Source organism: Dunckerocampus dactyliophorus, chromosome 15 (genome assembly GCF_027744805.1).
Source record: "Dunckerocampus dactyliophorus isolate RoL2022-P2 chromosome 15, RoL_Ddac_1.1, whole genome shotgun sequence".
NCBI classification, from domain to species: domain Eukaryota; kingdom Metazoa; phylum Chordata; class Actinopteri; order Syngnathiformes; family Syngnathidae; genus Dunckerocampus; species Dunckerocampus dactyliophorus.
Window position 1 is genome coordinate 12,665,889 of NC_072833.1, and position 24,844 is coordinate 12,690,732.

Sequence of the window (24,844 nt, forward strand, 5' to 3'; positions counted from 1 at the left end):
AGCTCCTCTGTATGACATAATCACGCTGCTGTTTTTAAGGAACTACTGCAAAAACGCTAGTCAAAGATGTGTGGCAAGAGTGGTCTGCTCTTTTTAAGAGCCTACTATGTAGTATAACTATATGTCAGGAGTGCATTGCTGTTTTTTGGACCTGTTCCCACAAACGTATAGAAGTGTCCAAAATATCCGGGAAGCCACCACTACACCACATTTGACATTGTTGTTTTTGAAAATGTATAGCTAAGATGCTGATTCTCTGTGAACCAATCAACGAACACCATGTCATGTCCTTGTAATTATCAAATAGAGTTACCCAAACCCTCCCCACAAACTAGCATATAAACCAGGGGTCTCAAACTCAATTTCACTGGGGCCCAGTGGAGGTGAGGCTGGGCCGCATCAAGTATTGGGAGTAGGGCTGGGAATCTCAGGGTACCTCACAATACGATACAATTCACAATACATCCATGTGATAACACCACTGTTAGTTCAGTGTTGGTGTTTACTTGCCCCTGGAAGTATGGAAGTAACACTGAGCTTGCCCGGATGTTGCGGGCTGCAGTTACACTACTCTTTGATGTCCAGATACGATTTGGTGGGCCGCAAATGGCCCGCGGGCCGCGTGTTTGAGACCCCTGATATACACCAAAATGTTTTTCTTGACATTGTTCGCCATGGAAAATTAAGCTGAGTCTCTGTGGACAATGGACAGCATGTTATCATGATGTGGTATGATTTGGACATCAAAGTTTGGGAGACAAAGCTGCGGAGGAACTACTAAATATTGTGACATTTGCTTCAGAAACTTTGTCCTGACTGTTCGGAAGCTCCTCTACCATGAAGGAAATCTTAAAAAGCCGCACCGTCGGATGAAAATCTCGTAGCCCAAGTCTGAGGCAACCACATTTCATGACATCGCTTTTAAAAAACAGAGCTGACATGTGGCGTGAAATTGAAAAAAGAGGAGTCTTACCTGCCGCGGGCCTCATGTTGTCAGGGACGTCTCAGGAAAGAGAACTGCATAAACAAGAGAGAACGAGAGAGAAAAAGCATGGAGATAAATAGCTTCATCAGCGTGTGTAGTTACCTGTGCAAAGTGGCCACTTTTACTGCATTCATCACTTTCACACACACAAAAAAACGAAAAAAAAAAGGGGTTTTATTGCAAAGAATCAAAAGGAAAGAGAGACCTTTTGCAAAAGCATGGACTTGCTTTGCAACTAGAAGAGCAAAAAAACAGAAAAGAAGCATTTTCTGGGGCTATTTTCTAATTTGCAAACAAGACTGACAAATAATAAATATGCTGCGGGGGCAAAAAGGATCTGATTGAATTGAGCATAAACATGTTTGAGTGAGCTTTAATTTGGCTCCTCTATTGTTCCAAATGTTTTCATGGCCAAGTCAAATGAGATGATTAGGAAACGCCGTGATTTTAGTATTCCCCCCTCAAAAAAAGTTAATTCCAAGTCAATTTTCTGTGTGAATGTCATCCCGCTGATGGAAAAGTTTCTTTAAATAAGCTCCGCGCTGACCGCAGTGAATATTAAGTTGCTTATTAATAGTTTTGGAGAGGACAACAGAACATTCACGATCCAGATAGGTTTTTGGTTTCTACACCAGGCTCAAGCTTTTAGGGACAGCTTTCTGGGGGAATACCATACCAAGAAATAAAATACCCAAAGTCTATTAAGACATGGCAGATGAGATATTAAGAGTTTGCAGATATCCAAGTCTAGTAGTAGGTAAAATCAGCAGATAGCATGTCATGTCCTGGTAATAATCAAATGCTGTTCCCCAAATTGTTCTTACAAAGTGTCCATGACATCTGTGAGTTAAGAGTTTTTCTTGGCACTGGGAAATCATGTGGATGAAGGGAAAAATGTCCTGGTAACGCTCAAATGATGTTCCCCAAACTGTTCCCACAAACTAAAACAGAAACTAGAATATAAACCATCTTAGAAACTAGGAAACATCAACAACAGCTGGTGAATTTCTTGGGAATGTTAAGCTTAAAAAACCATGCAGATTCTTTGTGGACAAGGCAAGTGTGCTACGTTCTGGTAATGATCAAATGCCGTTCAAATCCCCAAATTGTCCCCATAAACTAGCATAGACGTGTCCAAAACACTGATACTTTCTTTTGGCAATGTTCATCCTGGAGAAACCATGGCGATTCTCTGTGTACAATGGACGGCATGTCCTGGTAATGCTCAGATTGCGTTCTACCGGCTGTTCCTCCAATCTAGCATAGACACTATCATAGAACTGAAACATTTGTGACAGTCTGTGTTTTTCTTTGGAATGTTAGGCTTGGAAAACACTGCCGATTCTCTGTGGACGAGTCAACGGACAGCATGGCACGGCAAACTGTCCCCATAAACTAGCACAGAAATGTCCAAAATGTCTTGGTCTCTGATTTTACACCATTCCATCTGACTGTTGGCGTCATACACGGGAATGTTAGGCTTGGAATACCATGACGATTCTCTGTGGCCCAATCAACGGGACAGCACGGTAATGATCAAATGCTGTTCCCGTAATAGTTCTCACAAATTAGCATAAAAACCAGCACTGAAACTCGTGGTGAAGTGTCCAAGATGCCTTAGTAGCCCATTTTATACGATTCAAGGAATTGTATTGACTGATATGCACTGCGGCTTCACCGTTCGCTTTCTCCGGCCCCCCTTTTGTGCATTTGCGATCATTCACCAGCATTGATTGTCAGCCATGATAATATAATCAGGCGTAAAGCCCGACAAGGCTGGCTGGCCCGATAGATCAGAGCTTCTGACAGCGGGAGCTATACACAGGTCATAAACCCTCACCTTCCCTGTCTGACCTCCCCCTCGCATCAATTTGACTCTCCAATATGAATGCAAATAACCTTTTTTTTGGTGACATGTTTATGGTTATCTCTGTATCTCCCATCCGCTAACCCCTAAAAATGTGCTGATCGGGCTGACGACGGAAGCCCTCACCGGCCGTGCCGAATCGGTCCGCACGCGTCCTCCATCCCAGTCACTTGTGTATGCATTGAACTGATAAGTACGGGGCTTCATTTTCCCCATGGCAAGGCACAGTAAAAAACTCGGGAGTAATAATTGCTTTGCAAAGGGAGGGTGTGCATGTGTGAGAGTGTGAGAGGCAAAGATGGCTAAATATGCTTGATTGCCTCCTAAGCTTCTGTGCTATGTCATGAAATATGGCTGCCGCAGACTTGAAGGGGGCATCCAGGTGATAGCATCATTCCTCAATGGGTCTTTGGCTAACAAGATTTTTATCCAACTGTACGAATTTTTACAATTTTGGAGTTAGGAGTGACCATCAAGTGAAGTGTCCGACTAAAGTGTCAGAAACTCGCAAGCATTGATAAAAAAAACAGTAAAAAGTGCTGCACGCTAGCTCACTGCTATGTTGCATTGCCAATGAAAACAAGCAAACAAAACGCATTTAGCATTTATTTTAAGCATTTTGAGTTAATTCAATTGTGCAGGAAGGTGACCACAGTTCAGATCTTTTGGTATCACTACAGCTGACACAGAATTGAAAGGGTAGCAAAATGTGATATGGTATGACTTCCTTTTTGCTACACTAGCTACATTGATAATGGGAAGGCTATTTTTTTTGTTGCTATTTTTGGAATTTAGCAGTTTACATAGCAATTTTACTAATTATAAGTAGTCGGCACAATTCTGGTCCTTCCCATTCCAGTTTTCGACAGATAGTGACAATTTTCAGCCGACAAATCAGCGAACTGGCCACTCTTTTGGTACCACTGATACACCACCAAAAGGGTGCCAGCATGGAATGCTACTAATATTTTTTGCTGTGCCAGCTGCATTGACAATGATAAGGCTACTTGTTGATACTTGTGTGTTTTATCTTTGATTTTAACGGCCATTTTAATTGCCAGGAACAATAACGATGTAGCTAGCTATTTTTGGCACAAATTTAACTGACTACGTTTTTGGTAACTGCATTAAGAATGAGAAGGCTTGCTTGTTTTGTCTTTGATTTTGATGCTAGTTTTTAGTGTACAGAAATGGCTGCTACAATGATGGCTAGAATAGCACTGTAACTAACTTTAGCACAAATGTGACCATTTATGTTGTTGTTTTCTGGCTAAAAGATGTATCAGAAATGGCAGTATTATAGCTATATGATACTATTGGTTTACTGTGATGTAGAATTTGACGGTAAGGGTGTCTAAAGTGTGGCAAATGTGCCATTAGCAGGTAAGTAGGTAGGTTGTAATAAAATGGAACTTACACTACTGCTCTGATAATTATAGTGGTAGCAAATAGCTTAAATGACGCTACTTTACGTTAAAAGAAAGCTGTTATTTCTTCGCTAATAAGTCCAAATGCACTTTTGTCACCTTATGGGGGCACTTGGCCCTTGCTAAGTGATAAGTAAGTCAAACATTTTTTTAATACATACGCGCACAATAACGGTTCCCATGGACCTCCTGCTGCTGAGGGCTGCTATTTCTTATCGCGTTGCCAGTTAAAGAAGCCACTTTTGCCTGCTGTCTAAATGGGGAAAAGCCATTTATGTTCAAATTGCCTAAGCTGCCCATGAAAGGTCCTTCAAAAGATATTTAAAAAATGAGGAAATCTGAATTGCATTTTCCCCGACTAAATGCGACATTTGCACACTTATTTACGATTAATTTAAAGCACTATTCCAGCCAGTGTGAAGTGTAAGAGTGAGGGGATGACTGGGATAAAGCACAGCACGAGCGCTCGTGGATAGGGGAAGGGAAGAAGAGCCATGAGACACTTTCTCTTCCACTCGCTTGCCTCCCCAACTGTTCCCAGTGTAGCAGACCACGGCACACACAGATGGCAAAGAGGTGTGTACGTGTGCATCGCAACACAACCCCCTCTGCAAAGTGTGAGAAAAAGAGGGAAAAAACGGGAAATGAAGCAGGGAAAAAGCTGCACATGGGATGTCGTCGTAGCACATCTAAATAGAGTGTGCACTTCATTACAGCAGCAATAGAAAAATAAAAAAGTCCATTCTTGCCGCGCTGCAGTCGCCTGTCATCCACCCATACTGATAGACTGCCATCTAGTGGACACTTCTGGAACTTTCAGTCCTCAGACTGAATTGGGATGAATCTCATATACTTGTACTATGCTTATGGTTTTAGTTAGCTTAATAGCTTAATAGTGTACCCAATGAAGTAGCCAATGGGCGTGCCTTCTGCCTTGGCTTTAACCACCACAATAATAATAATAATAATAATAATAATAATAATAATAATAATAATAATGTTGAATAAAATCCTCTTGGACAGTGTCAATCCAAAATGTAGTTTTTTTGATTGAGCTCTTTAAAGGATAATTAGGGGATAAAGTATCCTGTCAAGGTGATGTGTAACTTAATTTCTAAAGACAATATTGGTAAATATTAACTAAATCCTTTTTAATAACGCAACTATTGCACTATTGTGGTCCACTATTAGTACATTATTACTACAATACTGTTAGTATTGTAGCACACTAGTACACATGCACTAAGCTAGTGAAGTTTCTGTGTTTGAAAAATGGCAGAAAAATGACAGTATATGCAAAGCAATTTTAATCCAAACCTCAAGTTGTTGTTCGTAAGTTAAATTAAAATTAAAGGAAAAAATACAGATAAAATTGAAATATTATATAGTTAAAGTGTATGTGATTTCTTATTTTTTTATAGTAATCAATTTCAATTGTATGCGATGGGTACGGGTAGGTGTTATGTGGTGGGTATTTTAAATGGAGGCTTCTGTTCTGAACAATGTCATTACTGTATCAACAAAGGGCTCCCTCTGGTGGTTCTCCTAATTAAACTTTACATGACTCAACTGTCCCTAATAATTTATATTTGTATTTCTTCAAAATGATCTTCAAAAAGGTAGCTGCCATCTAACTTAAACACATTTTTCAAACGTATAATGTCAGCAATCCAGAGTTCTTGTTTTTTTGCTCATTATACTGCCTGCTTTTTTTTTTTTGAAAGCATTTTATCCAAGATTTTTTTTTTTTATTTTTTAATTTTTTATTTTTACTCATTTAGATGCTTTATTTTTGTGATCCTCCTTTGTAAACGCCATTGTACACCGGAAGAATCACACCATTAACTTCATGCTCCACTGAGTTACATGATTATCTTATGCAAATGAGAGTGACTGAGCGAAGAGAGCACTCGGGGGCCACATGATTAGGTACAGCCAATATCCTGAGGTTGAGTGAAGGCAGAATATTCTATATAGCTCTTGTATGGCTTGTAGTGGAAGTGTACCAAACCTTTTTGATTGTGAGACGCTGCGTCCACATTTTTTTCCCTTACTGCATTTTGTCTCAGAATAGGATACCCACATTGAATGTGTTTATTTAGGGAAGATAACGCCAACATAGTACAGCACATACGTTTGGTTACTTTCCCTAACCCCACGCTGCTGCTGCCGTTGTTGTTGTTGTGCAGACTCGACAGCATGTGGGATGAGCGTGATATTCCTCTGGATCGCTGCTACGTTAGTTGCGGTGCGCCTACAAAACCAAACCGCAATTCCCCAGCCACGGTTTATTGCAGGGTGAAGCCGAGCGAGCAAGCGAGCGAGGTATACTTTCCAGGCAGGTTGGCATGAAGCCACTGGACTTTGTAATAATTTATCATCCAAAAAGCCCTTCATGTACTCATCGTGCAATATTTATATGCCTACTGACTGCTTTCCCCCTTCTCCCACACAAGCTAACCACAGGAATTTTTTTCTTGCTATTGCAATCACTGCAGTTTATTTTATTTATTATTAGTATTTTTTGAAATAATAAATAAAATGTCTACTCATTCATCCCTTTTCTTCTGCTTATTTGGGTTCAGTCTCAGTAAGAAAGTCTAGACTTCTCCGTCTACGGCCACCTCTTCCAGTTCTACTGGGGTGATATAAGACATAATCCTTCCAGCGTGTCCCAAGTCTGCCCCTGGGTCTCCTCCAGGCTGGACATTCCCAAAACATCTCACCAGGGAGGCGATCAGGAGGCATCCGGACTATACTGTAGATGCCCGAGCCACCTCAACTACCTCCTCTGAAGCTCTACTCTGAGATCCTCCAGAATGACCGAGCTCCTCGCCCGATATCTTAGGGTGAGTCCAGCCACCTTACAGAGGAAAGTCATTTTGGCTGCTTGTATCCACGATCTTGTTCTTCCAGCCACCACCAAAAGCTCATGACCATAGGTGAGGGTAGGAACATAGATCGATCAATAAATTGACAGCTTTGCATTACGGCTCAGCTGTCTTTTCACCGCGATGGTCCGGTACAGGTCCCGCCTTACTGCAGATGCTGCCCCAACCCGCTTGTTGATCTCAAGCTTCCCTCACATATGAATAACCTCGAGATACTATAGAATAGAACTCCTCCACCAAGGGGAGCAAGACCTCACTCCCAAACCAAAGGGTGCAATCCACCCTTTGCCGGCTGGGAACCATGGCCTCAGATTTGGAGGTGCTGAGTCTCATCCTGGAAGCTTCACACTCAGCTCCAAACAGCCCCAGTAACGCTGTCAAAGCCCAATGAGTCCATCAGGACAATATGATCTGCGAATAGCAGAGACGAGATCCTAAGGCCCCCAAACTGGACCCCCTCAACGCATCATCTAGAAATTCTGTCCATAAAAATTATGAACAGAATTGGTGACTAAAGGCTTTTTGGCGGAGGCCAATGTTCACCGGGAATAGGTAACAGGTTAGACAATGCGAACCAGGCTCCTGGTCCAGTTGTACATGGAACGGATACCACGTACTAGTGTGCCACCAACCCCGTACTCCCACAGCAACCCCCACAGGACACTGCAAGGGACATGGTCTAATGCCTTTTCCAAGTCCACAAAGCACATGTGGACCGTTTGGGCAAACTCCCATGCACCCTCCAGTACCATTGAAAGGGTGTAGAGCTGGTCCAGTGTTCCGCGACCAAGGTTTGCTAGAACTTCTTCGAGGATGACCAAAAATTGCTTTCCATGTCCTCACCAAACTCCTCCCATACCCGGGTTTTTGCATCATCCACCGCCTAAGCCTGCTGATACCTGTCAGCAGTTTGAGGAGGCCCACAAGTCACTCATGCTTGGTAAGACTCCTGAGCAGCCCTAACCTCTGGTGTCCACCATCAGGTTCGGGGTTTGCCGCCACAACTGGCACTGACCACAGCTCTGATCAGAACAGAATACGGTCCATTCAGACCCAATATCCTCTTCCTACCCCGCCTCTCCTCTGCGGGAACTCCAGAGAAGGTCCAGCCCCTCTCGAAGAGTTTGGTTCCAGACTCGACAGAAACTATGTCGAGTCGGAATGTCTCAGCTTTTTGCTCAGGCTCCTTCCCTACAAGACAGGTGACCTTCCATGTCGCAAGAACCAGATTTGGCCACTGAAGACCAGGTTTCTCCGGTTGTTTCATCAAAATTCAGACTATAGCGAAAGTGACGCTGATTCAAAATCAGTAATATGGCATCTATTTTTTCAAATCAATACACTTGGGGGAACTATTGTTTCGCATCATGTTTCCGCGGAAGGTGAAGTGTGTTACTCTTGTGCTAACTAACAAGGCTTTGAAGAAGGCAGTGGTGAGTCTGGCACGGAATTTGAAGCAAGTTCCATTCACTAGCTCTGTGTTACGTGAAAGAAACGTCACCATTACGTCACGTCCTGGTCAGTACAACACCGAAACTGGTGAGCTGTGAAAAAAAAACTTCACAGAAAAAAGCCACACCATCATAAATTGTAATAAATAGACGATATCATTTTTCAGTTTTTATGTGTATGTTACAATAGAAATTTTAGTAAACAGTACCTTCCTGTCATAAAATATAATAGTGCTATTTTCTTGCAAGCTTTTCTTCATAAACTAAAACAGATCAAGTGATACCTTATTTTAGTGTGCAAAATTGTGACAAAATAACAACTTTCATTTTTGCTTGCTATGTCATACTTGTGATTCTTTTTTTATTATTATTTTTTTTTATTTTTCAATTTTAAGTGTTTTTTTTCCCTGTCCAATCACAGGGAATGAGTGTCAAAACTAAAGTCATCTTACCAGAAAACGAGGCTGCTCTTGCAGGGTCATGCACGTGCCGCCTTCATGCCCAGCGCTGCAGGTGTACCTCGCCGACACACCAGCCTAAATGAGAGAGAGAATAAAACCATTTTAATATAGTACCTTATAAATACTACTGGTGATTAGAAACGTCTTCCCTACGGGACCTGAAAGAGGGACGGACAGGAAGTGTCGTTGGGGGTTCAAAATTTAGTTGAGTGGAGTGGGTAACGGCCACAAAAGTAGTCGGTGTTTTATTATTATTATGTATTAGGGATTATTGCATGCGTTGTTAGATCATTCAAACCTGCAAAAAAATCCTGTAGTCCCGTTGTAATGATGTAATGATAATAATGTGTACTGATGTAGTGTAAAACATGTATGTTAATTTACTAAATACATTATGATATAAATATATTCATGTATTTTTAAATATATTTTCTCTCTGGGAACCCATGGCAGCTGTTGGCCAATGAATTGCTCTGGTGGTAAAAATGCATTATGGGAAAAGGATAAAAAAAAAGCTGTTTTTCATTTTAAACTCGTATTGGTACTTGTCTTGTGTATTTTCCGAGCTACCTTTTGAGTGTTAGAGTAGACTGCTGTGTGATGATTTTAGCCTTCTATGGAAGATGACACTGGGAGTCAGACTGTTATATTGAGTAATGACCTCCAGCGATTTCCGATGGGTTGATAAGCTCGTTGTGAGTTTTCCCATATCTCATGATTGGTTCCTGTCAAAAAAAAAGCGACCTGGTCCTCATGGGCCGTGTGCCACTATATACCATTTTATGAGGTGGACATGTGCGGCTCATAGTCGGGTGTGGCTTAAATATACCAGAAATGACGCCATACACCAGCAATCATTTTGACATGATTTGATATACTGCAATTAGTACAATTACTCAATTTCACTCAAAATCCAAAGGGGAGTCCCATGGAAATGGGTGAGGATCATTTGGGTCACGACGGCTTGAAAGGAATGGTCCACTCACGAGAATAATAAAGGCACTCCCACCTGTTTGTCATCCTTTAACCATTTGTGTTCCTAAATGTAACATGTCCCAAAACAAATAAAGCACACCGTACCGTACCATCCTCCATGAAACTGGAAGTAGCTGGCTAACTAACAAACATAAACAAATACACTCCACAATTGATTTTTTTACAGAACTACAGACCTCCACCAAGGTGGAATTGTTAAGAATATTAAAAAGAAACACAATTGTGGAGTGTATTTTGTTTGTTTGTCTTTGTGTTTGTTAGTTTGCAGGCTATTTCCTGTTTCATGGAGGATGGGGGATGCCATTATTATTCTAGGGCGCAAACCATTCATTTAATGCCATCGTGGCTTCAACTATAATAATACATGACTGTAAATGTATTGTTTCTCTTTACCTCTATATTCAGACCTTCACAAACATTTAATGGCTTCTTCCTTGCTCCATTTGCCCCATAGATACATCATTGAAATATCAAAATTACATTAAATTAAATTGAATTAAATGAAATCAATCAATATGTTTAGGAGCTTTCTAGAGGATTATTTATTGAATATGGATGAAAATGCACTGTGTATTAGCTGTTTTGGCATCCCACCAACACACACATATCACCATCAAGGCTAAAATGTGACCTCATGAAGTGCCTCCGAGCGCCATCATAAATCACAGAAGGCACGGCTGGCCCACTGCCACAGTCCTCCTCTTCCACCAGCCTCCATTATTATTGCCCGCAATATAACACAGCATGTCATGTTTTGAAAAATGGAGACACGGCCGCCATATGGACTAGACCCTGACCCTTTTACAGGTTGAAGTCGCAAGAGTGGAGTTCAGTTGTTACGTTAGAAGTTCTCAAAGCAAAAACAAGAAGGAAACCAGGGGTGCTGTAGCGTTCTTCAGATTATGCGTTCCTGCTTGTTTGGATCCAGGAAACCATTTTTGTTCATTCATGAAAAAATATATAAATAACACAAGAAGCAAATATTGGGAAAATAAAATCCAATTACAGTGAATTAAAGGAAACAGGAGAAGAGTAGTAGGCACTAAGGTACATCAGAGGAACACATTGCAAGTTATACTGTTCTTGCTTGTTTAGTTTCAGAAAGCAATTTTTGTTAAAGCAACACATCAATTCATTAATTACTGGTAATTTACACCAGAGGGTGCCATAGCTTAATGTGTGTGTTGCTGCTTGTGTTTACTTCCTTAGAGCCATTTTTGTGAAGCTACAAATAAAGAAATATAGAAATACTCATAAGCATAAAATAAAATATTATAAATTAAAACAATAAAATATTTGTTAACCTAAAACACAGAGAAAGACAATAATATCCAACAATAATAAGTAGAATTAGAACAGTAGGCACTAAACGTCAGTGCGAAAGGCAGCCATTGCATTCTTGGAAAGCAAGGAAAATGAAATTAAAAAAAAACAGTAGGCACTAATTTAGTGCTAGAAATCCATTTTGTTAATCAAATAAATAAATACATAAATAAATATATCAACCATTGAAAGGAAATAAAATGGTGCAGTAGCCACTTATGTACACCAGAGGGAGCCATAGCACCTTATAATTTGTGTCTCTGCTTTGTGTTTGATTCTCGAAAACCATTTTGTTTTCGAGAAAATTAGTAAATGTATACAAATTCTTACCTATTTGGAATAAGTGTCGCTATTTCTGACTCGGGCCGGAATGAAAAAGAAGACAACTCCTCTGAATGTCCCTGTAGAAAGACAAAAAAGACAACATTTCTATGTGCCGTCATGCTATTTGTTGTTTCTTTTGACCACTAGAGGGCGTCATTGCACGTTAAAGTTGTAATGAAAGTGGTGAAGAAGCAGGTCACAAAGCCACAGTCAGAAAACCCCAAAAAACATTAACAGATCAGCTAACTCCTCCCATCAACTCGCCCTCCGCGCTGCGGATGCTTCCTGCAGGTGTGGCACTCATTCGTTTGTGTCGAAACATCACAGACAGCCCTTGTTTTTGGAGTTTGACACCATTGTGTCGAAAAAGTCTGCGCTCAGCTCGTCAAAGCTCAAAGAAGGCTGCTAAAAATGAACACGCAGCGGAGTGAGGCAGCGCCGCTATGCCGCCCCCCCCCCCTTCCTCTGTTCCCACAGGCTGGCGTCACTGGAATATTCATTACAGGCGATATGAATTTGTCCAAAATGGCATTCTTGCAAAAGAAAAAGTGCACAAAAAAGCAGGGTGGTTATTTTAGGCACTGGCTGACAACTGGCAATAAGGATAGAAGTATTGGGACGCTTAATCCTACGCACAACAATGGCCAGGTGTCGCAATATTTTACAGCGCAGGAAGTAAACATGGAAGTCGTGCTTCTAGAAGTCACTATTGTTGCATGGGATGATTTAAAAGGGGTGCGAGTGTGTGAGTCTTCTCCGCTGAACTTACCCAACTGCACTTTTTCTGCAAAAGCAACACACTTGTCCAAAAAGCGCTAACTCAGGCAACAAAAAAATATGCAAAAAGGCAAGATTATTTTAGGCACTTCTGACAAGTGGCAATAAGAACAAAAATATTGGGATAACTCCTTAAAAATGACCAGGCGACCAATATTTTACAGCACATGTGTCAAAGTCGTGCCACGGAGGGCCGAGACACTGCAGGTTTTCTCCCCAACCAGTTTCTGATTTAATGAAACTGATTTAATTGATGAGCGCCTTCCCTCAAATTGAAGGAGGTGATGCTCATTAAAATCACCTGCTTTAGTGACCGGCTGGCAACAAAACCTGCAGTGTCTCGGCCCTCCATGGCACGGGTTTGACACCCCTGCTTTCCAGGAAGTAAACATGGAACCAGCGAACATTTTCGCAGCTATGTCAGCTTCCAGAGGTCAACGTTGTTGCACAAAATCACGTCAAAGGGCGCTGTGTGACAGATTCTTCCACACCATACTTGGGCTGAATCCCAATTTTGCCCCTTAGCCCTTTTCTTAGCCCTTACCCCTAGGTTTTGCGCATTCACAAAAATCAAGTGGCGTCCCAATTCTCCTTCAATCGAGGGGTAAGGAGTAAGTGCTAAGGGGTGTACACCCCTAAAACCAAGTGTGTTCGGGGACCAGAGTTGAAGTGAAGGGGTAGGCGGAGTCTACTCGGATGCAACACTCCAGCGGCAGAGCGGAGACCGAAGGAAGTCTACAAACGTAAGTAATTATGCATAATTATTGATTCTCAAAGTAGCGTCACTCATGTTTATTGCTGGTTGTAAGCTGTTATTTATTAGTCACGGTTTGCAAAAATGTGTGCCTTTTATTAAAAAAAAAAAAAAATGTTTTGAGGTAGGCTGTATAACATATATAATGTCGAAATGTATGCGCGTTACTTTATGGTAGGAAACATTTATTATGAACAGTTTCATTGAAGGGTGATGACGTAATGAGAATCAAGTGATGTCCCATTTCTTAGTGGCTTCTTCCCCTTGGCCCTAGGTTTTAACAGGTAGGGGAAGGGGTAAGGGTTAGTTACAACATTGGAAACTATTCCTGCAAATGCACAAAAAATGTAACTGAAACAGAAGTGTGATTATTTAATGCATGATTTAAGACTTGTATATTCATATGTTTGTCTATTTGGGCAAAAGTCATGAAATCACTCCTCTCCTGCACGCCTAAACCACTTGACAACGCAACGGGATAAGCACAGCGGAACTAGAAGGCAGCAGAGACTTAAAGAGGGTAATGGGCTGAGCGAGGCCGACGATGATGATGAAGATGATGAAACAGGAGAATGTGAAAGGAGGAACGAGGAAAACACATTAAGGTTCCATTTGCCGCTTTCAAGAAACTCTATACTTTTTTTTTTTTTTTTTTTTTACCCCCAGCTCCGGAAAATATGATAGTGTTGGTCTTCGTCTTAAATATACAACCTCAACAGCCACCATTTCAATAAAATGACAGCTTGAGAGGCCTTAAAAGGTTTTATTGTATTGATTTTCAAGCTATTTGTAGATAGGATGAGACCGTGAGGACGGCATCAGCCTGATATATTCAACAGAACTAAAAAGATTGATTTTATGACAAGGTTTTTATTTGCCTATACTTTATTTAATTCTCATTTTTTAAAGTAATATTTAAGGCACTGTGTTAGTTAGTTACAAAGGTAGAATGATTGCCGTTTGATGTTGACACCCAGTGTTGCAATGTGCATCACCGCCACCTATAGGACTGGAGTGGAATAGAATATTTTTTCAATTCTCAAACATTCAGACGTCTAGAATGTCCAAAGATTTTCATCTCAAGTGAGTGTCAACAATACATAAACATAAGTATTAGAAAGCCTAGTTATGACACTTACAGGAAGAAAAAATTGTAAATTCCAGTCATTTTGGAACATCCATCCATCTTCTATGTCACTTGTCCTCACTAGGGCCGCGGGGGTATGCTGAGTCTATGCTGGGGTGCACCCTGGACTGGTGGCCATATACATATAGACAAACAACCATTCACACTTACATTCATACCTATGGACAATCACAGCCTCCAAGTAACCTAATCCCATTAACCTAACATGCATGCTTTTGGAACGTGGGAAGAAACTGGAGTACCACGAGAAATCCCACACAAGCACGGTGGGGAACAAACTCCACACAGAGATCCCCAAATGGAGATTCTAACCCAGATCTTACCAATCATCTGACTGTGTAGCCAACATACTAACCAGTAGGCCACCGTGCGGCCAATTTTGGAACAATATTTTGCTAAACACGGTGCTGCAATCCCCTGCTCATGACACGAGTCTGTGCTATTGCTCCAGCAAACACCCCCTCATTCCCTCAGCTCGGCTTGACCCATTTTTCCACCTCACCTTTGCTGCTTTATCCCATCCTCTCCTCCTATTGCAATGTTAATTAAAAAATGAACAGGAGACTCCATTGAGGATCGAAATCTTGAATACAGTATAGAATGATTACTCCATTGGTCATTATTACCATTCTCATTTAGAAAGGAGGAGGAGGCAGGAAGTGGGTTACCGAATGCGATTAAAACGGAGAACAACGGGGATGGGTGGGGGTCAAGGAGTCTGGTTGAATCACACTTTCCACAAGCATCCATCCATCTATCTTCCCGTTTCATTTCCACGCCGTAGTATCTCGGAGGAGTGGAGTTAATAATGTGAGACAGAGTGGATTTAATTAAAGAATGGGGGAGAAAATGTAATCACAATTGTAATACCTGCTGAGATGATGTTGGGGGGGATTGTTGGAGCAAAGGATACACTGATAAATGCATATTCAAGGCACAATGTGTAATAATTGCACCTTAAGATAACAGCTTCATCATCATCTTCTGTTGTCTGTTATGTTGCGTTTTGAAATAGCAGGCCTATTCCAACCCTCATCGCATGCTTTTGCTCTATTTTATTTGACTATGTTGCTATTCTGTAGAACAGCCCTTAAAGTTGCCATCCCTCCTTTTTTCACCCCAAAAATATAAGACCACCACCATAGGCAGGCGTATGTTTCAGTGGCTTCAGAGAACGGTGTACAGAAAAAAAAGTCGATATTCTTCACAATTACAAGGTAAAATGATTGAGATTTGTGGTTCGGCCCGAAAAAGAGGAGTGGTGTTAATCCGCTGTCTCTCGCACACGGCTCGTGCGCAAGCACAAGCCCGTACTGTGCGCGCGCACACACACACACACACGCAGACTCAGAGAAGCTTACGTCACTTTCTTGATCTGCATCAGAATCAGAAGGCCAAGTGTAATAAAACACACACTTTCTTTTTTTTTTTAATGGAATTTGATGGTACACGAAAGTGCCAAAAGGATGAGTGCGTCTCATTTGTTGCCATGGTGACCAAGGACCACCTAAATGTCGTGGTCTCCAACATTAGTGCACCTGGCTACTACCTCTCATGTAGTGTTTTGAAATAGTCGTATTTTACTTCACTACCTTGTTATTTTGTAACAGACCACTTTAGACTGGATTAGTACACATTAAAGCCCCTATAGGTGATGTATGTAATTAAAGTAACGCTTTCAAAGTCATTGGGCTGGTAGAAAAAGGCGCAAAGGGTGGTAGCGTCTCTAATTTATATGTATGGCGATGAAAGTTGTTGTCTACAATACTAATGGACCTGGCTGGACACCTCTCGTGCTGTGTGTTTCGAAATAAAAGGCCTGTTTTAACCCTCATTATGCACACGTACTGTATGCTGCGTTTTATTTTACTGTGTTGTTATTTTGTAAGACAACTATCAAGACCAAACAATAACCACACATGTGGACTGCTTGTCCTACTTTTTCTTTGTCCCAAACGTCTCCCAGCGAGGCCAAGTAAATGTCCTTGTTGCTTCGTATCGCTGCTCTGTTGCACACTGGCGCTGTCAACAGCCAAATAAGAACAAATATCCTCTTATCACACACATCGGGATGATAGGTGGAACAACATGATACATCTCTACAAGGGGCGGGATCAAACTTGGAAAACTGCCCGTAATCTGTAGTAAATATGAAACAAAAGTTTAGAGACACTTTCTCATGCAATTCAAAGAGAAGGCGTCTTTTGACTTGGTTCTGTATATTGGAAATAAATTAATAATAATAATAATAATTAATAATTTGAAATACCCCTGCTCTGTACTAACTATATAAGCAGTAAGTAAGGGTAAAGATAAGATAGTTATATAGTACACGTCAAAAGTGTGGAGACACCTTTTCATGCAAATGAATGAAATGGAGTCTCCAAACCTTTAACTGGTCGTGCATGTCGTCATAATAATGATAATAATGATACAGTATTGTTACCTAAGACACAAAGGTAATTGCTATGCTATACTTCTCATCAAAATCTTAAGAATTCCAAGAATTTACATTTTGCACTGTTGGATCTTTAGGAGGTTCTAAATAGAGCTTCAAAATGCAAAAAAAGATTTGTTTGCAATTTATTACAACCATAAAAGTGGAATAGACTGTTCATCAGCGGATCAGGCCGCACCGTGGTCTAGTGGTTTGCATGTTGGCCAGCACACTAACAGTCTGGAGATCGGGAAGACCTGGTTTCGATTCTCCCTTGGGCATCTCTGTGTGGAGTTTGCATGTTCTCCCCGTGCGTGCGTGGGTTTTCTCCGGGTACTCCGGTTTCCTCCAACATTCCAAAAATTGGTTAATTGGCGACTCTAAATTGTCCATAGGTGTGAATGTGAGTGTGAATGCTTGTTTGTTTATATGTGCCCTGCGATTGGCTGGCGACCAGGCCAGGGTGTACCCCGCCTGTTGCCCAAAGCCAGTTGGGATAGGCTCCAGCATAAGAGGAGACGAGGAGACCATCAACCCTAAAGAGGAGAAGTGGTATAGAAAATGGATGGATGGATCAGCGGATCAAAAGTTTAAGACCGTAGCTACAAAAAAACAACCTGAAACCCTAAAATAGAAATAAAATGTCCAAAAAAGGACTCCGTGATGGCTAGCTGGGCCATTCTTGTTAATCATCTCAAAAATAGGTTTGGGCATGCTTGATGCCAGTGTTTCCAGGAGGCTCGTGGGAATGTCGCCATTTGACGCCCCTGCACAACCTGAAGCTCCATTGTTCCATTGAAGAAAGATCATGATGGCGCCCCCTCCACTGTGCCGTGTGGAAAACATCTCAGGTGGGATCTTGTCATGCCAGGTATGTTGGAAGCCATCAGGACTGTCAAAATTAAGTCAGAGAATAAAACTTTCTTCCACCTTTCAATGTCCCATGTTTGGTGCTCTCATGAAAATTCCAAACGGTAAATTTTGTGGCGTTGAAGGAGACGAGGCCTTTGAAGATGTTTTTTCTTCTTGAAAGCCTTCTCTCGCTTATGTCGTCTTGTGGTTATTGGACTGCACCCGGCACCTGTAACAACCGTCATTTGGGCTGAAGATCGTCCCGTGTCTTGATTGACAGTCAAGACGGATCCACCTGGCTCATGGCCGGTGAAATTTCTTTGTGTGCACCACTTAACGTTTTTGTTCCATAACCCTCAGGAAAATATTAATTCTTGCGTCGTAAGATTTTGATCAGGAGTGTACATCTGATATAAACAGTATATATACATACATACAGTACATATGAGTAAGACAGTACCACTCAAAGGTTTAGAGACAATTACTCATGCTGTTGAATGGGAAAGTGTCTCCAAACTTGACTGGTCCTGCTCTAACAAAAAAAAACAACAACAAAAAACCCACCAATATTTCCTTATGTCTCTTTTCATATCTAACTGCTTTGCATCCAGCCAGTGTGTTACTTCATTGAAATGTATTTGATTTATAAATATATTTTGTGTATAAGGACTGAAGTAGTAAGGACAAGGACAGTGTGCTAAAGCAAGATAGGTTGTCCGCTGAGGACGCTAGTCTGAGCACTAAAAGACAGCCGAGATGCCAGAAAAGGTGACTGGGGAGCGAGTATGACAAATGTGGAGTGAAACAACAAAGGCCAAGATAAAATTAGAACCAAACTTCAGTTCTTTTTTTTATCTCCTGAAGTGCACACTGGCTGGCAAAAAAACCCTAAAAAAAACAGCTGAATTATCAAGAAATGAGATGTGGCACAGGTAAACACAAGCTGGTGCTGATGGATGAGAGGACGGCCAGCATCCCATTATCTGCATGCGGTAATTAACGCAAATGCCAAATGAAAAAAAACATACATTGAAGTATTTACCGGCACATGCTGGGAAAGACACCTATTTTTCTTTGCACTTACTTTAATTGTGCCCTGAGTCTTCCATTCAGCATCATTAAAAACGTGTTTGCTGTTTTTTTTGTTGTAGCTCCTTCAAAACAGCACTCTTTGACTATAATTTGCCAAAACTCTAGTTCAAGATCCTTTATGACAGGAGCACTCTGCTGTTTCTGAGGACCCGCTGCAAAAATACTACACAGTACGTTGCCTTTTCAAATAATAAATAAATAACAGCAACACTTTTGCCCTATTTTTTAATGACTTGTGCTCTCATCCTTCCATGCAGGATCATTAAAAACATGTTTTTCAAGGCCACATTTTGCTGAAGTGGTGCAATGACTTGTTATTTCGAGTGTTTGTACCACACTTTCAAAACCATATATCTTCCAATGACATCTTCCTTTACTTTAGTCCAGGAAGTGCTGGCTAAAGAAACCAGCACCCCGTGAGAATACATTCCATTTACACTTTATGCAATGTGTTACATAGACACAGGACAGGGACATACTCTCTGCCCACACATGTACTATACTGTACATGCATCAGGGGACGCAAGGTGTTTCCAATCGCGACAATGCTAACATGACAAGTCATGCCTTCCGCTCGACTTTTTTACTGAATAGTCAACATATGAATTATTGACAAATAAAAGAAGACTGATTAAATGAGCAATTTCAATCAACAGTAACATATTAAAGTCTTATTATGAAACAGCTGGACCTTTAAATAATAGCGTCAGCATCGCACTGATGGCTAATGTCTGTCATGTCTCATTTGTTGCAATGGCGACCAGCCTCTACCTGGTTTTAATTGTGTATGCTGCTAGTGGAAGAGCATCGGTTCTACATATTTAACATACTATATCTTGTATGTTGTACTCCTGTGACCCTTGTGAGCGGTGTAGAAAATGGCTGAATGGATTATACCGTAGTACAAAAAAAAGATAAATACATGCATACATTCTTACCGATGTGTGTGAAATGAAGCTACTCCTGAAACAAATATTAAAATTATAATCTTCATTTTGAATTAAAATCAGTTTATGTTAGGAAAAAATGACACAAAAACCATCAAAAATAAGAATAAAGTACAATAATCAATGAAATTGTGATTTTCCACTGTCTGTGGTAACCGCCTCGGTGACATTGCTCGTCACGATGTTGTGATTGGTGTCAGTGGCTTCCAGCTATAGCATGTCGTACCCGTGTTGCCTCACACGGATCCTGTTAGCGCAATCAAGTGTCAAGCCTCTCTCTAATTAAATATGCACACGCATGTGGCCTACAGGAACACAATTTACACGATGCCACTTTACACATATCATTGAGGAGTTTAAGTAGCGGGAAGACTGCACATCTCGGGGAAAAAAAATCTCAGGAAAACATCGGAAAAAACGTGTAAATGAAGAAAATGTGAAAGGAGACACATGGCGACTTGTCAGCCTGTCTTCTGTTCTTCCTCCCATGCTGAGCGCAGCGCACAATGCTGCCAATTAGTTAATGGGGAGACATTCTCTTCCAAAGTGAAGCTTCAAAGAACCACCACTTAACAAGACCAGCTCTGACCGTACCAGCAGGGATGCTCAACTGGCGGCCTGCGGGACAAATAAGGCTCTTCACTCACGCCAGACTGGCCCGTGTGTTCAATCCAAAACCTTGGGAGCGACTAATGATTTTGCAGCAGCTTACTAAAACCAGCAAAGCACTCCTTTCATGTGCTGTATAGGATCTTTGATTTGCTTTTGCAGCAGGTCCTTAAAAACACCAGCGCTGCTGTCACATAAATGGATCTTTGATGAGAAGTAGGTGCTTAAAAACAGCAGCGCACTCCTGCCATATAGAGGATCTTTGACGAGCCTTTTTGCAGTAGCTGCTTATAAACAGAAGAGTGCTCCTGAAGTGCAAAAGTAATCTGAAGAGCGTGAATGATTATTGTATCTTTAGTAAATGAAAGTTCCCTATTGGTGGAAGTGCAGCATTAAAAGTTCCAGCTTGTAGCCCAATTCCTTATCTCTACTGAACAATGGCAGCACGCTGCTTTCATCTTATGCACTCATCTTTGTCCTTTTACGTATTTCTTCAGCTATGTTGCCTCCACCGCAGGAGGAGATGGCTATTAGAGGCTTCTCTGCTCTGGATTCTCCTTGGCACTATTGCTAGCCATGACTCCCGCTTGCCAAAGACGTCCGCTTTTCGTCTGATTAGATCTCGGCTTTCACGCCAAATGCTCGCCGCCCTTTTCATTCGTGTTATAGGCACACTTCTCGTCCCTCACTTGAACTGTGTACAGGAAGCCGCTGTACTGAACCAAAGAGTCAATGCAAAAAAAATCTGAAAATGAATACACCTGTAATATATAAAGTGCAGTAATCCCTCATTTATCGCGGTTAATTGGTTCCAGACCGGACCGTGAAATTTCCGCAAAGTAGGATTTCTTATTTATAAATCAAATATTGTTGTAGTTACAGCATAGAAAACCTGTTTAGAACTTAAATACGTTTTTTAACATTATTAGAGCCCTCTGGATATGACCTAACACCCCTATAGTCGCTTATATTACCCAATATAGTAGACATAATAAGAGTAAATAAAACTCGTTCATGTGTTTCACTCGGGGAGGCGAGTGGCAGGGGGACAGGAAGTGACGTCGGTGGTTCAGAGTTGAGTTTTAGCTAGGCGTTGGTATTGGATTACTATGCCTCTTGTGAGACAGTTCAAACCTAATAAAAGCCTGTTCACCGAACATAACAGTAACATTACTGACACCTAATGACCAGTGTGGAATACTAATACTATTCACAGCGTCTTTGTGTGCGTCTTCTGAATGCCTTATATTTGTATTTTAGCTCATTTAGACATTTTTATCCTTAAAAATGATTAATTTAGGCAAAAATACATACGTATTATTAAAGGGTGTGATGAAATATGAATATATTGTACTATCGCGATATTTAACTCTACAGTGGATTATCGATACGCTCTTTCCATGTATTGTTTGTTTTTTTCATTTTTATTAAAACACTGCCGCTATAAACATCTTCCACTGTTCTACCTCAGTGAGTCACCATTTTACATGTCATCCAGGAGGAGCTCGTCACAAGAGCAGCAGAAAATTGGGAGGAAGTCACAGAAGGAGAAGAAAAGAACGCAGAGGAAGAAAACGCAAACAGATGCCGTGTTATGGCGAACTCTGTCTGAAAGAAGTGCCAGCATAGTTCAAATCAAAAGTGTGGGCTCACTTTGGCTTTGTTGTGCTTCTGCTTACTAAATTTGAGTTACTTGAGAGACATGAGCTGTTGTGTTTTCTGAATAAATTTGAAATAGTGTCACTGTCCCTAAATATATAAAAAAAAACAATAAAACAAAATCCTGTTTAAAGTTATGTTGCACTAACACAATGTCGTTGTTTTTGCACATTTGCTGGTTGTACTCTGGTTAAAATATGCTGCAAAACACCCATTCATTTTCTAGACCACATCACGGGTAAGCTGGAGCCTACCCCAGCTCAAGGCTGCAAAATATAAACTAGGAAATGAATTTTGGGGGGGGGTTTGTTTCACCCTATCACCGTATTGAGATATCATCATGTCCCCTGCCATGTTTGGCAAATCGTACTGTATCGTGAGGTACTCTGAGATTCCCAGCCCTAATATACATATAACACACATATACACACACTGTATATAGCTGTGCAGTAGATGACAGTGACGGCCGAGTACTTCTTGATTGTGGAATAAACCCAATGAAAAGCTTTCCCCCGTTTTTGACTTCAGATTTATTGGTGACCCTTAATAAAAGTGTAGCATGTGATAAATCTCCTGCTGGAGGCTGATAAGCGCTGATAAATAAACTGCAGAGGGATGCAGCTGCATGCTTATATTGCTGCCTCTAATGTATTCCAAAAAGACTGAGTTTTTTAAAAGGAGCTCGCCGTTATTGATTTTGCACTTCCTGGCTTCATTATGTGGCACCTCTCAGACTAAATCTTTTTAGAGGTTATTTTAGTTCTTATAAAGTCCTCCAAAAGCACCCATCCATTGATATGTATTTTGAGTATTTTGGGCCTATTGTTTTGAGGTTTTATTGTGATTAGCTTTGCGTGACGGGCCAAAGAAGTGCTAAAATGTGCTACAGTGTATGTAGCGTTTGGGCTACAGGTTGTCCACCTTTGTAAAGAAGCACAGACCAAGCTAGAAACATTTTACTGTTTTTACCCAGTCTTTGTTTCTAGGCTCAAGTCTTTCTCATGCCTTTTTGTCAAACATTGTTTTAAATATCAAAAATGTATTTTAAATAAATTCATACAAGCGATACATGCACAGAAAAATGCAATCAAATATGCCCAAAAAAAATTGTGTGTGGTTTTGTTTTGTTTTAAAGTAATGGTGATGTAATATCACAAAAAGGGAGCAGCGAAATTAAAATTAAAAAATGTAACAAAATGCAGATTTTCCCCCCATCTACAAGCATTTTGTGTGTGGATAAAAAGCCCAAAAAGCAATGGGACATGGAATTAGTTAATAAATAAAGTAAAACTTCATCAAATAAGGAAAAAATAAAATCTAATGAAATGCAGATTGTCCCATCCAGTATTAAAACAATGGGGACGGTAAAAGATCAAGATAAGATAAAGTAAAGCAAAAATGAAAAATAAAATAAAATAAAGTAAAATAGAATAAAACGACAACACTATACAAAAAAGTAGAGAACCAATACAATAAAACGAGATAAAAATCTAAAAACAAATAAAGTAAATCAAATGACCGTAATTAAATTGTATTACAAAGGAGCCTACAGAGCTTTCTTTCAGCTACCATGTCCGCCAACATGTGCAGCACTCTGGTCTTTCCCACTCTCTTCCCACAGTAAGGATGCTAATTCAGCAAGCTATTTTAGCTCATTTTGGTCCACAGAGCGCAATGGAAATATACATAAAAAACAAACCGATTAACATGAGCTATATTAATGTGCTCCAAATCTCTATATTGCACAGCAGGACTCAAATGTGCATAAATGGAATGTTTATGGAAGAAGAGGACTTGGGCGGGCAAAAAGTGAGAACCTCAGTACTCGCAATCGATACCTCATTAAAGTGCCTTGCCTTCGTTTTGCCTTCGTCACTTCTTGACGCTCAGGATAGATGCTGGGGGGAAGCATCTCCTGCATTTCTAGCAATGCCATCATTCTCTTTAGCATATTTTTAGATAGGCTGAGGGAATGGGGAGATAGCTGGTGGCGCTGCTACATGGGGAGATAATGCAGGATGAGCCTCGGGCGTATTGGGGCGGGGGGGGGTTTGCAACATCCCTCTTGTCACTTTAGATAAGAGGAGGGAAATGGGACTGGTTGCCCAGGGACTAGCTAAGTGCTTGTCGCTGTCCCTTTCGCTTCTTGCAACCACGGGGCCACTTTGGTACACGTGGAGAGGCAGATGCCCATCTCTCTGTCTCACTGGTGCAAGCATCAGTTCATTTCCAAATTGATGGTTTGGGAACAGGGTCAATGGAGGAGTGCGTAAATATTGCAGCTTCAAGTGTCACACCGAGAGCGTGTTATCTCTTGGAAGCAGAGGACCGCATGGAAGCAGGTTTCCGACCCTCCTATGCGTCCTTAAACACACCGTTTGTCATCAAAAAGCCAAAGATCTTTACAGCAGGACAGGAATATAATGAGTGCAGACCTATTTTCACATGGAGGATAGTGTTTTGGAAGTAAGGCCTTAAAAAGAGCAGAGCACCCCTGTCGTATAAAGGCTCTTTGACTAGCATTTTTTGCAGTAGGCCCTTAAACAGCAGGGCACTGCTGTCACCTAAAGGATCTTTCACTAGCGTTTTTTTTTTGTTGTTGTTGTTTGTATGCACTTAAAAAAATGTTGAAAAATAAATTTGTAAATAATTACATCAAATGTTATGTAAATGGATGTACATTTTGTAAATATGGGCCATTATTTTATTTAAAAAATAATATACAGTTCCAAATCCCACAGTTTTTGCATGTTTATGTTTGTTGCGGCTGGCAACAAACATACTTTGAACACACTTAAACAAACGAACTTTGTTCGACGGTCCTTGAACACATCATCTAACTTTT

General features: G+C 40.9%; 1 protein-coding gene across 45 annotated transcripts in view; it reads right to left on the bottom strand.

Annotated features, from left to right (window-relative positions):
- Positions 1-24,844, bottom strand: part of LOC129194857 (receptor-type tyrosine-protein phosphatase delta-like) — a 415,432-nt gene that overhangs the window by 205,076 nt on the left and 185,512 nt on the right. For all 45 annotated transcript variants that reach the window (XM_054800309.1, XM_054800310.1, XM_054800348.1 and 42 more), the window contains 3 exons: positions 11,732-11,802; positions 9,074-9,157; positions 974-1,017 (listed from right to left, as the gene is read on the bottom strand). The gene's annotated coding sequence lies outside the window, so the exon portion shown is untranslated. The remainder of the gene's footprint in view (positions 1-973; positions 1,018-9,073; positions 9,158-11,731; positions 11,803-24,844) is intronic.